Below are 13127 nucleotides of genomic sequence, written 5' to 3' on the forward strand. Positions count from 1 at the left end.
CATTTCCTCTCGCGACCAGCCTTTTTTCTGTTTCCTCAATCGACATTGGAATTTTTATGTCCACGTATGATCTTGTTTGTTCCTTTCAAATGACCGCTACGTTGATCTTCGAACGATTCGCGAATCCTGTTCTCTGAACTGTCCAAGGATATCCGGTACGAGCAACGTTGTTCGATTAATCGCGTAGATTTTTTGGTATAATTAAATAAAAGCTTGCAAAAGTTTGCAAAAAGCAATAGATCTAGCAATATCAATTACTATACGCACAAGGTTGTATGGATGGTTCGGATGTTTTCCAGCTCAAAATCATTGCAACAATATCTTCGGTATATTTCTATGAAGAAAGTCGAGATGAAAGTTTAAATAAAAAATTTATTATTAACCGGTTGACACACAAGCGAAATAGGACTCTACGTGTACTAAAAATACCATTTAATGTAGGCCAACGTAAAATTATGTACAATTCTTGGCATCGCCTAAACGTCCACGTTTAAAATGATATACGCCGTCTACCACGCGTCTTTGTATACGTTAAGCGATTAATATATCTTCAGTATCATAGTTTGCAGGCATTTTTCGCTATAGAATTCGAGTCACAGGAAATTTTTATGACAATCGAACTCGATAAGATTTCTCGTTTTTTGGGGGGAGTATTTTACAAAAAAATTTTTATTCAGAATTATAAGTAAATTATTCTGGCGTGGTACTATAACGCGAATAATAATAAATAATTATCGTATGTTTTATTCCAGCTGAGTTTAATGTTTGGATTTAGATTCGTTGGGAAAATGCCAGTTTGTTCAAGACAATATTTTTTTTTTTATTTGGTAGACTATTTGCAATCAATTCTCATTGAGAATTATAAATAAATTATTTCGGCGTGGTACTGTAACTTGGATTATAAGAGTTTATAGTATGTTTGATTCTAGTTGAATCTAATGCTACATTGTAGAGCGAAAAACAGAATATTTAGAGTAAGCAGAAGTTTCTTACATACATAGTACTACGCCATAGTAATTTATTTATAATTTATAATTTATATTCGTCAATGTAACAAATATAATTTGCAACAAATGCAACAAATATAATTATAAATGTAACAAATACAATTTGCAACAAATGCAACAAATATAATTATAAATGTAACAAATACAATTTGCAACAAATGCAACAAATATAATTATAAATGTAATAAATATAATTTGCAACAAATGCAACAAATATAATTATAAATGTAACAAATATAATTTGCAACAAATGCAACAAATATAATTATAAATGTAACCAGTATAATTTGCGACAAATGCAACAAATATAATTATAAATGTAACAAATACAATTTGCAACAAATGCAACAAATATAATTATATATGTAACAAATACAATTTGCAACAAATGCAACAAATATAATTATAAATGTAACAAATATAATTTGCAACAAATGCAACAAATATAATTATAAATGTAACAAATACAATTTGCAACAAATGCAACAAATATAATTATAAATGTAACAAATACAATTTGCAACAAATGCAACAAATGTAATTATAAATGTAACAAATATAATTTGCAACAAATGCAACAAATATAATTATAAATGTAACAAATACAATTTGCGACAAATGCAACAAATATAATTATAAATGTAACAAATATAATTTGCAACAAATGCAACAAATGTAATTATAAATGTAACAAATATAATTTATAATTGTCAATGAGAATTGATTGTAAAATTCTTCCAAATAAATAAATAAAATGCTTCTTATATGCATAAAGGAAACTGGAACGTTGCTCTATGCATCGTTGCCCCTCGTGGCGAGCCTACTCGAGGTGCGGTCATAAATTTTCTGTCTAAGAACACGCTGACAACTTCCCTTAGTCCGGATTATTGTAATTTCTCGGCTCGCAGTTACAACGTTGTCCATATTTTTAAGGCAGTTAGCCTGACGCTGTTCTGCTTTTCGGAGAATTTATGGCAGGTACTTAGGTTAGACTGTGTCTGGCTGCGATGAGGTTGCGCAGATGTTAAAGCCGAACGATGACTCGAAATCAGCTACTTAGCCATCGAACGTCGAAAGACGTAGCACACTTTAAAAACCACGTTTCCCTGAAGAATAGCAACATTGTCTCTAAGAGAATCGGATTCTGTGGTCTCAACTAGTCCGCAAATTTGCAACTAATTTATCCTTGTGGAAAATCTAAATCTTCCTCAACAAATTTGAGAAAAATCTTCCACAAGTCTGCTGAAAAGATATCCTCTCAAAGAAAGGAACTCGACGTGTCTGTAATTTCCAAACTATGGAGCGATAGAATTCGTCCAAAAAAGGAAACAAGTAAACAAGAACCCAAGACGTTCTGTGTGAACTAAGCAGCAAGTTGAAAGAAACGTTTAGACGTCAACAGCCAGCACTTGGACTTAGGCAGCTTATTCGGTAAGAGGGTGGAAGGTTAGGAGCAGCGAACCTTGACAATGAACAGTGCTGCGACAATTTGCAGAATCAATTTGCAGTTCGATATCAATCGCGGGCTTGCGGACGTCGTTTATATACACAGCCTTACACACCTTCCTCCCTCTTTCTCCGCCGCTCTCAACCCCTTCCTCTCCCTTTCTGTCGTGCAACAAGTGTGACGGCTCGTAGCGTTGGGTAGGTAGGGAATGAACCAACGAAAAAAAAGAAAAAAAAAGATAAAAGAGGGAGAAGAGAGAACGATTTAGAGGGTGAGTGGGAGAACAAGAGGGGCAGAGAAGGGGAGACAGAGAGAGAGAGTGAGGATGCATCAGCCGTAAAGAGGAGGACGGAGGGCTTGAAGGGAGAAAGGATGGAAAATGGGTCGACTTTTGTGTACCGACGAGCTTTGCGAGTACGTCAACGCCAGAACACACCTGCAGTTCAACGGTTCACCTCGTTTCCTAGTAAATGTCCTGCTTCTGCTCTCTCTCTTTCTCGTTTTCTTTCGCTCGCACCCTGTCTGCACCCCTACACTTGGTGCCTCGCGTCCTTGAGAACTGCACTCGTGTGCGGATAGCACGCATACGCGCGCATTCCCATTGATCTCTGCTACCTGTCTTCGTGGAATATCCGATCGAGCGCGTCGGGCTACAGAATTACAGCGGCGAGTTTAAATCTTCTTCATCTCCTGTCACATGTAAACGACGATAATCGCGAGAATTCCCGTCGAAAATTATATCGCGTTTGCTTCGACGGACCTACGTCGCGTTCAGTCGCTGGCGTTTTCGTTCGACGATTAACCAAGACGAAAGATGATGTCAACTTGATCGCTGGGGTCAGCAGGTTGCTCGAAGGTTCAGCGATTTCTTCGCGGACTATCGTCCGATGCTCCAACGACTCGATTTCCACGCTGATGTCGGCGGACGTTGAGCTAGTTGCGTGGAACGATGTGGCCAACCTGACTGAGAAATAGCAGCCTATCGCGCGTTCTGAGAATTCCTACGCTGATTCAAAGTGAAAAGTCGCGGTTTCACGGTTCTAAATGAAAAAGCCGGTGACGCCTGGCGCACGCCGGCAACTTAATTACACCGCCTGCCACAGGTGCTGAACGTCGAACGTAATAAATATTTCATGAGCAAAACAGTCATTACATTGTTTGATTATATTTACATACATTTGATTGCCGGGCCGCGTGATTAATAACCGTCCCGTCGGTGGCTTGCCTTCCTCCGCCCCTTCCCGCCTCCCATTTATTCCCGTGCTCGTTATTATTCCTCGGTTCTTTCGCGATCGCACGAAAACACGTGGCCCGATCGCGCTCATCGCGTAACGAATCAACATAAATATTTGACGAAGCGCCAGTGCTATTGACTCGTCCTGATGAATCACCGCCGCTTCTCTAACGCGCTGATTTTCCAGCAAACGTTTATAACGAGTCATCGAGTTTTGACTGTCGGGCATTTGTCGAAGGACTGCGTATGCGTCGCTGTGCCTCACTGCGAATTTCGCGCGTTCCAACATCGTCTCAGCACGATCCGCCTTTGTCTCGTCATTTTCGCAATGCCGCGAATTTTCCAGCAAATGTTTTTAACGAGTGACCCGAGCTTTTCGACTGTCAGCTGTGTATCGAAGGATCGCGTCGGTATATTTTATTTGTATGTTTTATGGCGAAGTCGAGGCTTCTCTAGTCTGCCTCTACCAACGCCTCGTAATTTTCGTCCCGAACCTTCTGCGTATTTTTGAACATACCTCGCGCCTCACGCGACTAAATTAAACGCTTCGTCTTGTTTCATCGTCTTATTTAACTGCACGTTGTCAGACGCATTTCTTTGACTTTAATAATTGCACAGGCAAATATAAAAGGTCGTTTTTCTTCTTCCTGTTTTCACTACCCTTTTCCCCTTTTTTCTCTCTTAACCGTTGACGTTTACTTCGATGGTAATCCCATTCAGATTTATATTTTATTTATTGAGACGAATTAGCAGCATCGGATTTTAACACTGGTCCCATTGTATCAAATTTTGCACAATTACCACCTATAAACATACCATCGCGTCAACCTTTTATTCCCAATGTACAGATGAATTTTTCATCTGTTGTATCACAAACAAGTAGTGGACAAGAAGTAATAAGGGAAATTCCATTGCCTCTACCTCCTACGAATATCACTCAAGTTCTTCTACCGCCACCAAAAGAACCTTCAGTGGGAGGAAATACCAATCCTAATCAAAGCACAAACATGGATTATGGGTTAGAAGATATGCAAGAAACAATGCAATTTGCAAAGAAAATAATAAACTTGACAGAAGAAACAGACGATAAAGATAAAGCTGCAGTTTCTGAATTACCATTGACACCATCGAAAATTCCAATACCAATCGAAAGTATACGTCGTTCTTTGTCAGTAGAGGAAGGAAATACAAGTAATACAAGAAAACAAAAAAAATCTAGGAATAAGAAAAGTGTACAAAATGTAGTCCGTTGACCAGTGGCCTAAACTCCAATCAACGCTACTTAATCTAACAAGAAATATCTAATTGAAACAGTCCTTAGACTGTTTCTGGTGGCAGCGACTACTATATTGTTTAAAATTTGAAAATTTGGATAGCCAAACGTAAATAATATAGATATATTAGATAAAAATTTTGGTCTCTGTGCAATTGGCCAACGATTACTACACGTTGAATATTAAACTCTTTCGTTCAGCGTACAATCGTTGCTTTCGTAATACACGTGTCGCGAATGTCGAAAAATGTCGACTCAAGAGTTTCGAAGATTTCACGTGCAGACCTTGAACGCGGACTTTGAAAGGAAATATTTGCACAGTTCGTTCGAAGCGAATAAAGAAGCATACAGAAGAAGTACATATGTGGAAAATGCGTGAGCAGAGTAATCGTTGTGTGCCACTGAAAGTAAAAGTTTCGCGTGACGCGGTCGTTTTATATCGATGAAGTTTCCCTGTATTGTTTCATACCGTTCGGTTGTATCGAGTTCTGCACACTTCGTTCCACCGAGTTTCGTCTGTTTAGCGAAATATTTTCAAACCTGTTTATAACTTTATTACATTTTTCCTATTTTCGTATTTTCCTCTACCAAAAACCCATTTGTTAAATATCGGTATATTTCCAGCCAACTAAATTTCGATACGTTGTCACTAATTTATTCCGTGTTTGAAAAACTATTAAAACTACGAGAAAATAGCACGTCAAGTTTCGCTAAATATAAAACTCCATACGAGGCGAGTGGATAATTTAAAAATTCTCTCTATTTTTATTCCGAAATAAAAGTTTCTTGCAACCAGGTCTTTACATTGAAAAACCATAAACGCGAAACTATTAAATGTTCCTTCTTCCACGTTTATTTATTATATTATCGACGAGAATCAAAAGGATAAAAGGAACAAAAATCCCTCCGTATGGGAGGAAAAATTGCTTTCTTATTTCCCACTCGACAATTTCTTTATTTTTCGACTGGTCTTCCGATACCAGTGCCGGTAATAGCTAGTTAATTAAACGGAGATTCATTGATGGTTCGCACGAACTTCTCGTGGAATGTTTGGCGCGAGCTTCTGGCCGGAAGCGGGGAATCGAGGGAGGAAAGACTCGATTACGGATCGATTCGATTAGCTGACAAGATTAAACATCGACAGCGGGTAATGACATAATTGTGCCCGCGTGCTACGTGAATTGATACTATGTTTAACCAGACTCCGACGCGTTTGGTCGAGTACTATGACGGCGAGCAATTATTTGAGCTACCGGTGTTGCAGCTTCCGTCAGCCACGTGTTTCTGCTTCCATTTCTCCTGCCTCGTGCAGCGTGCTCCTTCTTCCCTTCTTTCTTAATCGACCTCTTCTTATTGATGTTTCTGTTAAACACCGCAAACATTCCAATGCTTTTTTCTCACTTGGAATATTGCGTTTATAATACAATAAAATTCAAGGGGCATGAAATGGCCTAAACCATGGTGTACCGTAACTGCCATGGCGTCTTAATACGTCTGCGTCTAAACTGACGTAAAATAGCTTTTCTTTCGCTGCTGCTTTCTTCCTCCTCCTCCAGATATTCCGCTTTATCCTCTGCTCTTTTGTATTCCTACCCGCTGCTATATTTGGCATTCTCCGTTTTATTGCACTTGACCTTGCGGCCCTTTGTCCCTTTCGGGACTCGGCGCTTTAATTATATGAGCTTCCTGCTGCGTTAGATTTTACACACCTGGCTGGTTGAATATCTTTAATAAAATATATTCTTCTTACACCTTGAAAAGAAGATTAAAGAGAAGGGAGAGAGAGAGTGAAAGAATAATTTGAGATTAATTTCAACGGAACAGGTGGAAGGGCCTGTTTGTTTTATTACAAGCGCATTTAATCCGACGAGCTTTGTCTTAATCAAAGTTGTCGTTCAGATTTCTTTGGGTTTATTGTTTAATAAAAATATTTAGAAACCGGCGAACGATCATTTTTGCCAGTCGATAAATGGTTCAAACTGACCCATTGGTCCCTTCCATCGTGAAATCGGCTTCTAGGGATGATACTTGCAAGAAAGAATTATCGTTTCTCGTCAATTTGAACGTGCCGTTAAAATGGTAACGGAATTCGCCTTCTATCTGCACTTTTATTTAAATTAGATTTACCAAGTGTCCAGCTGGACAAATCGTAAAGTACAGATTAAGTAATAAAAAAGAAACTTCTAAACCTGCCGCGAATATTTCTCCTCCTCGTTTTCGATTTCCAAAGGTTCCATTTACAAAGACTTTTCAACGCTAACCTTCTCCTCCGTGTAATTAACAAAAATGGAGAAATTCGTTAATCGGGAAATACACGAATTTGCATAACGTTAGACGGACAACAGAGATACGATGTTCAATTAAATTTTGAAAGCAGCCAGCTTAGCGTTTAATCGTGTGCCAACGGAGTAAAAGTCTGCGCGGGATCGTCGCTCTAAGCTCGAAAAATCTACCGACCCGTTCCGCGCGTATTACACGCGACCGGTAGCGTGTCCAGCGAGGAAAAACGTTGACAGCGGCGGGAAAAATCCTTGCGTGTGAAACGTTTAACACAGTGAGCGAGACAGTGGAGCCGCGGCCAGCCAGCGAAAAGTACGCAGGAGCGAAAAAGAGGCGCAAGAACCTGTTAACATCTCATGAATAAAATCGGTGATTTGGTCCGCGTGCCGGAAGAAAAATGAGCTACGACCGTGTAAAACGAACGTGTAATGACTTAATTATGTTCTGGTTGGGATCGCGAGGTGTTAAGCGTGTCGGGACGACAAGGGGGCGGTGTCGGACCCTGCAGCCGGGGGTGGCCGCACGAGAGGTGGCAAGAAGGGAGGAAGGTCAGCCACGCGGAGCCCGCTCTCAATGGTTTTAATGGGATTTATGAATGGATAACGAAGCTTGGCCGGCTTTTTCGCCGCGTGTACGTGTAAACGGGGCTGGTCGATGCTACCTACGTTCCTCGTGCATCATGTACCGTGTTCGAGAACATCTATCCGCACGTAGAACGTTCATAGTTCTCGTCTTTTTCATTTCTTATTATGCGTATATTTTTCTCTTTCCTTTCGAGTCTCTAAATACCCGAGTACCTTCGCTTAGAATGATATTTAGCTTCGTGCAAGTTATTTCAACGTTTGGGCAATTTAACGTTACGTAGAAACTAAGCGGTTTTTCACGAATATACTCGTCACGAAGAAATGGCAATATTTTGCGTTGGTAAGGTTGCCTCGCGCTATGGTAACAAGTCGCATCGTGACAAGAGAAAACAGAGGAATACTCGTGTAGGGCAAGAACAGGCCAAGCGTTATTACAGTCGAGTGAATTATAGCTGGCTCGTTCAGCGTTTCAATTTCAAGCGTCTGCCCGTGGGTCCTGTTGCTGCCCGCGGCATCAATTAAAAGAGGAACAAGCACACACCATGCTCGTGGTACACTACGTCAACCAACAACTTTCCCCATTCTCGACTCTCTTTCGTTCCTTTTCCCTTTCCTCGCAACCAGTTTCCACGGTTCGCCCTTAATGCGCGGCGATTTCACGCGATCTACCGTCTGTTTACATAAGCGGCCGTAATTACGTGCAATTTATCAGGAATACGCGCTGTATCAGTTTCACGTTACGCCCATATATCGTCCGACGTGCACGTTGTTTGCTAGGGGTGCGTACTCGCATAATTACCCTCGCCTGCCCTGCCATTCCCCTGGCGCTCTTCTTCCGTCACCGATTGTGAAGGTGTTTGCGTATTTGTTAGCAGCGATATTGCTGGCATGTGGGTCACGTTCGACTGGACAATTCGTGCAGTTCTGTCGGCCAGTCAGTTGATACGCTCGAGCATTGATGCAAGTTAACGTATTGCGAAACGACTGCGGCTAAGTTAGCTGTTGCGACTTGTTTGAAAAGCGTGGCACAAAGTTAGCGATGACGAGTATACTCGTCAAACACGGAGCACGTGTTTTGTGTTTTATATATTTCTTTTATTGCGAAACGACTGCGGCTAAGTTAGCTGTTGCGACTTGTTTGAGAAGCATGGCAAAATTTTAGCGATGACGAGTATACTCGTCAAATACGGAGCACGTGTTTTATGTTTTTTAAATTTCTTTTATTGCGAAACGACTGCGGCTAAGTTAGCTGTTGCGACTTGTTTGAGAAGCATGGCAAAATTTTAGCGATGACGAGTATACTCGTCAGCCACAGAGCAAGTATTTTGTGTTTTTTAAATTTCTTTTATTGCGAAACGACTGCGACTAAATTAGCTGTTGCGACTTGTTTGAGAAGCATGGCAAAATTTTAGCGATGACGAGTATACTCGTCAAACACGGAGTACGTGTTTTGTGTTTTATATTTTTCTTTTATTGCGAAACGACTACGGCTAAATTAGCTGTTGCAACTTGTTTGAGAAGCATGGCAAAATTTTAGCAATGACGAGTATACTCGTCAAACACGGAGCACGTGTTTTGTGTTTTATATTTTTCTTATTGCGAAACGACTGCGGCTAGGTTAGCTGCTGCGACTTGTTTGAGAAGCATGGCAAAATTTTAGCGATGACGAGTATACTCGTCAAACACGGAGCACGTGTTTTGTGTTTTATATTTTTCTTATTGCGAAACGACTGCGGCTAAGTTAGCTGCTGCGACTTGTTTGAGAAGCATGGCAAAATTTTAGCGATGACGAGTATACTCGTCAACCACGAAGCACGTGTTTTGTGTTTTACATATGTTTTTTTATTGCGAAACGACTGCGGCTAATTAGCTGCTGCGATTTGTTTGGAAAGCGTGGCAAAATGTTAGCAATGACGAGTATACTCGTCAAACACGGAGCAAGTATTTTGTGTTTTATATTTCCTTTTTATTATTTAATTTGTACTCTACAATTTGTCCAGACATTCGGTAAATGTTTCTAGCTTAGTCGTGTTTTATATGGCCATTTTATCGCGAGATACTGCCTTTTCTTCGTGACGAATATACTCGTGAAAAACAGCTAACCGTTTAATTAATGGAATTCTCGCAGATTCCGCCGAATCATTCGCACGTGACTCGTGTTATAAATTCGTGAAAAAAGAACGATAGACTGCAGGAAGAAACTTCTGTTTACTAGGAATGGACATGCTCGAACTATTTGCCAGGACGAAAGTATATTACTTGTACGAAGAGTATAAAGTCATTGAGTCATAAAGTGGAGAAGAACTAAGTGAATTTTAAGAAATTGTTTTATATGTTCCCCGCACAAACAGCATTTTATTACAAACAATTAAAGTGTAAAGAATAGCAGCCGCATAGTGAAAGGAAAATAATTGCTTGCTCCAAGTAGGAAATATAAAAATAAATGACCGAGGGATTAATAATTTGAAATATCTTCGTAGGATAATTTTTACATAAATATTAATAATTCCCTGTTCTAATATATTTCTCCATTCCTCGTCGAATTGCTCAGAAACAGTAATTTGTCCAACACTAAATTCTTTCGCGAAGTAAACTCTGCGCGAAAAATAGCAGAGTCAACGTAAAAGACACGAATAGCGCGAGCTTTGATTATTTCTCTGCGTGTCAGAGAGGAAATTCGAGGCGGCAGAAGCTTCCGTGTCAGAAATTCTTCGAACATGAATTTTTTAACATATCTTCAAGTTTACTTGACACGACCGATCAGATCCGCAGACTAAAAAGACGTTGCCCTTTAGATTCAACTAGAATCAAACATACTATAAACGCTTATAATCCAAGTTACAGTACCACGCCAAAATAATTTACGTATAATTCTCAATGAGAATTGATCGTAATAATTCTACCAAATAAAGAAGAAAATATCTTCGAGTGCCAATATATCTTGCTACTTTTGCACCAACCCATACGTATACTAATCGTTTCGTTAATCTCAAAATTAAAAATTTGCCGTGTAGATAAATAAATAAATAGACATCCGAGTAGTCGATCAATGAGAATTTACACTGCAAACATTCCGTGTTAAATGAACACGCCGAGAAACGAATATTTCTTAACCGTGTGATCCTTGCGACAAGCCGACGATGAACGAAAAACTGACATCGATGTATTCACAGCTGTAAGACAGGTTACAAAAGCGGAGTAAAAAGGAGACGACGATATAAGAAGCGTCTGTTCCTCGTGCATCCTCCTCTATTAAACTCTCAACCAGTTACTCGCGTCGCGAGCATTCCTAGAGGTTTCAACGTCGAGTTCTATGATCGAGCTCGCCGGAACGTCTTCATCTCGGGTGGAAAGAACGAGCCGTTTAATCCGACGCCTTGCAACACGGCCAGCTTGTCTAAGCCGCCGGCAAGAAGCGTGTTCACGTGCCAACAAGCCGAGCAAATCGTCGCAAAAAGGGCGTAACCTTATAGAATCCGCGTGCAGTCCAGTTCGGGAATGCGAGGTGCACGAGCTAAACCGCGCCGTTTATAGACAGTAACACATTTTCGCTTGCGAATGGGATTGTCTGGACGCGCAAAGAAAGCGCAACACGCTCGCACGGACAAGGACGTCCCTTTTCGTATAAAAAGAAGCCAGCAGAACGCGCGTCTTCGGACGAAATCGCTGACTTTTCACAGTTACGCGTGTAAATCCAATGGTAGACTTGCGACGCTAGAAAAACCTTTGGTTCCGTTTGAAAAACTGACAAGCAGAAATTGGTGATTTTGAAGCAGCAAAGGCTGACACGACTGGGAATCTACGTTGCGTTTCTCGAGAAAATCGCGAGGGTAAAGTAAAGAATGCGAGAACAGAACGCGGTATTGAATGAAACGGATCGTTTTGAATTTTTAAGGACTATCGCGAGTGAAAATTCACGCCACTTTTCGTGGACAAAAGTTACTAAGGTAGAGCGCTTTTTTGGCTAAATTTTGGAATAAATTTTCAAAAAATATCCTGGAGATTAAAATTCGTACCATTTTCCGATGAAAGAAGAAATTAATGAGATGTTCGCGAAGGTGAAGACCTTTGCCATTCCGTATAAACAGATAGGACAAGAACAGAGTGAATTTTTTAAAGAAATCAATCATTTCTAATGATATTTTTCGTTCATTATATATTTCGCTCTTTGATTAAAGAATTCGTAGATCTAAACGCACATGGAATTAAATAAATATTTTATTATTATTTGGTACCAGATGAAGAGTAAAAAGATTATTATTTGCAGTGGTTACGTGTAATATTATTGCCATGGTATCGTTATCGTCCTTATGCTAACAACGCTATTAATATTATAATTGAAGTAATCAGTACAGTAAATTTTGTCTGCGGAACAGTTTCGTCATGGAATCTTTAAATCTTAGCTATACCAGTCCGAACGTAGAATTGTTTTAGCGATGAAGTGTGAAGGATAAAGACTCGTATTTGCTGGCTAATTAACGCGAGTTTGGTACATCGCCGGAAAATTCTTCGCGCCTCTCAAAATAATTGTCTTCTTGTTGGTCTTTTACGCCGTGCAAAGTATCCGAGAAGCGATGAAATTTTGCGAAAAGGATATCGTACAATATCATCATCTTACGACAAACGTGCTAATTCAACTATAAACGTGGCGGTATATTTTGAAAATCCGAGCGAGAGAAAAGCATAAACTGCGAAACTATAAATCACGATGCTGGCTGTGAGAAATAAAATGCTGCCAGGCATTCGGATTTTACCCATACGTGTAACCCCCATAGTAAAATAAAGCTTCGTGTTTCTCAAATTCCGCGCTACTCCGCCAGTTACCGATTTCCAAAAGCAAAGAATTCCCTTTCGATTAAAAAATATTTCGAAACAAAAAGAACTATTAAACAACCGAACGTCGGTTTAGCTTCAGCGGCAAGATAAAAATTGCTGTTTCTAGTATCGAAACGCATCTGGAAATAGCAGATACGGGATATTGCTGGCATAAACCAGCGCGTGGCGATTCAGTCAACGCGCCAGACACGACATGCTGGGCAAAGATAAAAAAGCGCGGCAAACATCGCGACCTGCAGCTCCAATTGAGTCATTTGCCATATTTAACCTGGCACGTGCGCCTCTTGTCGACTACCTCGATCCGGATCGATCGATCGATCGATCGTAAACCGGATTAATAGCCTGCGTATCGACTGTATACGGAGAAACAATCGAGCATGCTTGACCTTCATTCAACAGGATTCTTAAGGAGCGATTCTCGTGTAGCAGCGATGAAAGCAAGCGATTCCTATGAATTCATTTTAGA

At 40.2% G+C, this 13127-nt stretch overlaps 1 long non-coding RNA gene across 8 annotated transcripts in view; it reads left to right on the plus strand.

Annotated features, from left to right (window-relative positions):
• The window catches only part of LOC105666653, a 410566-nt gene that overhangs the window by 110332 nt on the left and 287107 nt on the right, over nt 1–13127 (plus strand). The window lies entirely within an intron of this gene.

The sequence above is a fragment of the Bombus terrestris genome, chromosome 17, assembly GCF_910591885.1.
Source record: "Bombus terrestris chromosome 17, iyBomTerr1.2, whole genome shotgun sequence".
Classification (NCBI taxonomy): Eukaryota; Metazoa; Arthropoda; class Insecta; order Hymenoptera; family Apidae; genus Bombus; species Bombus terrestris.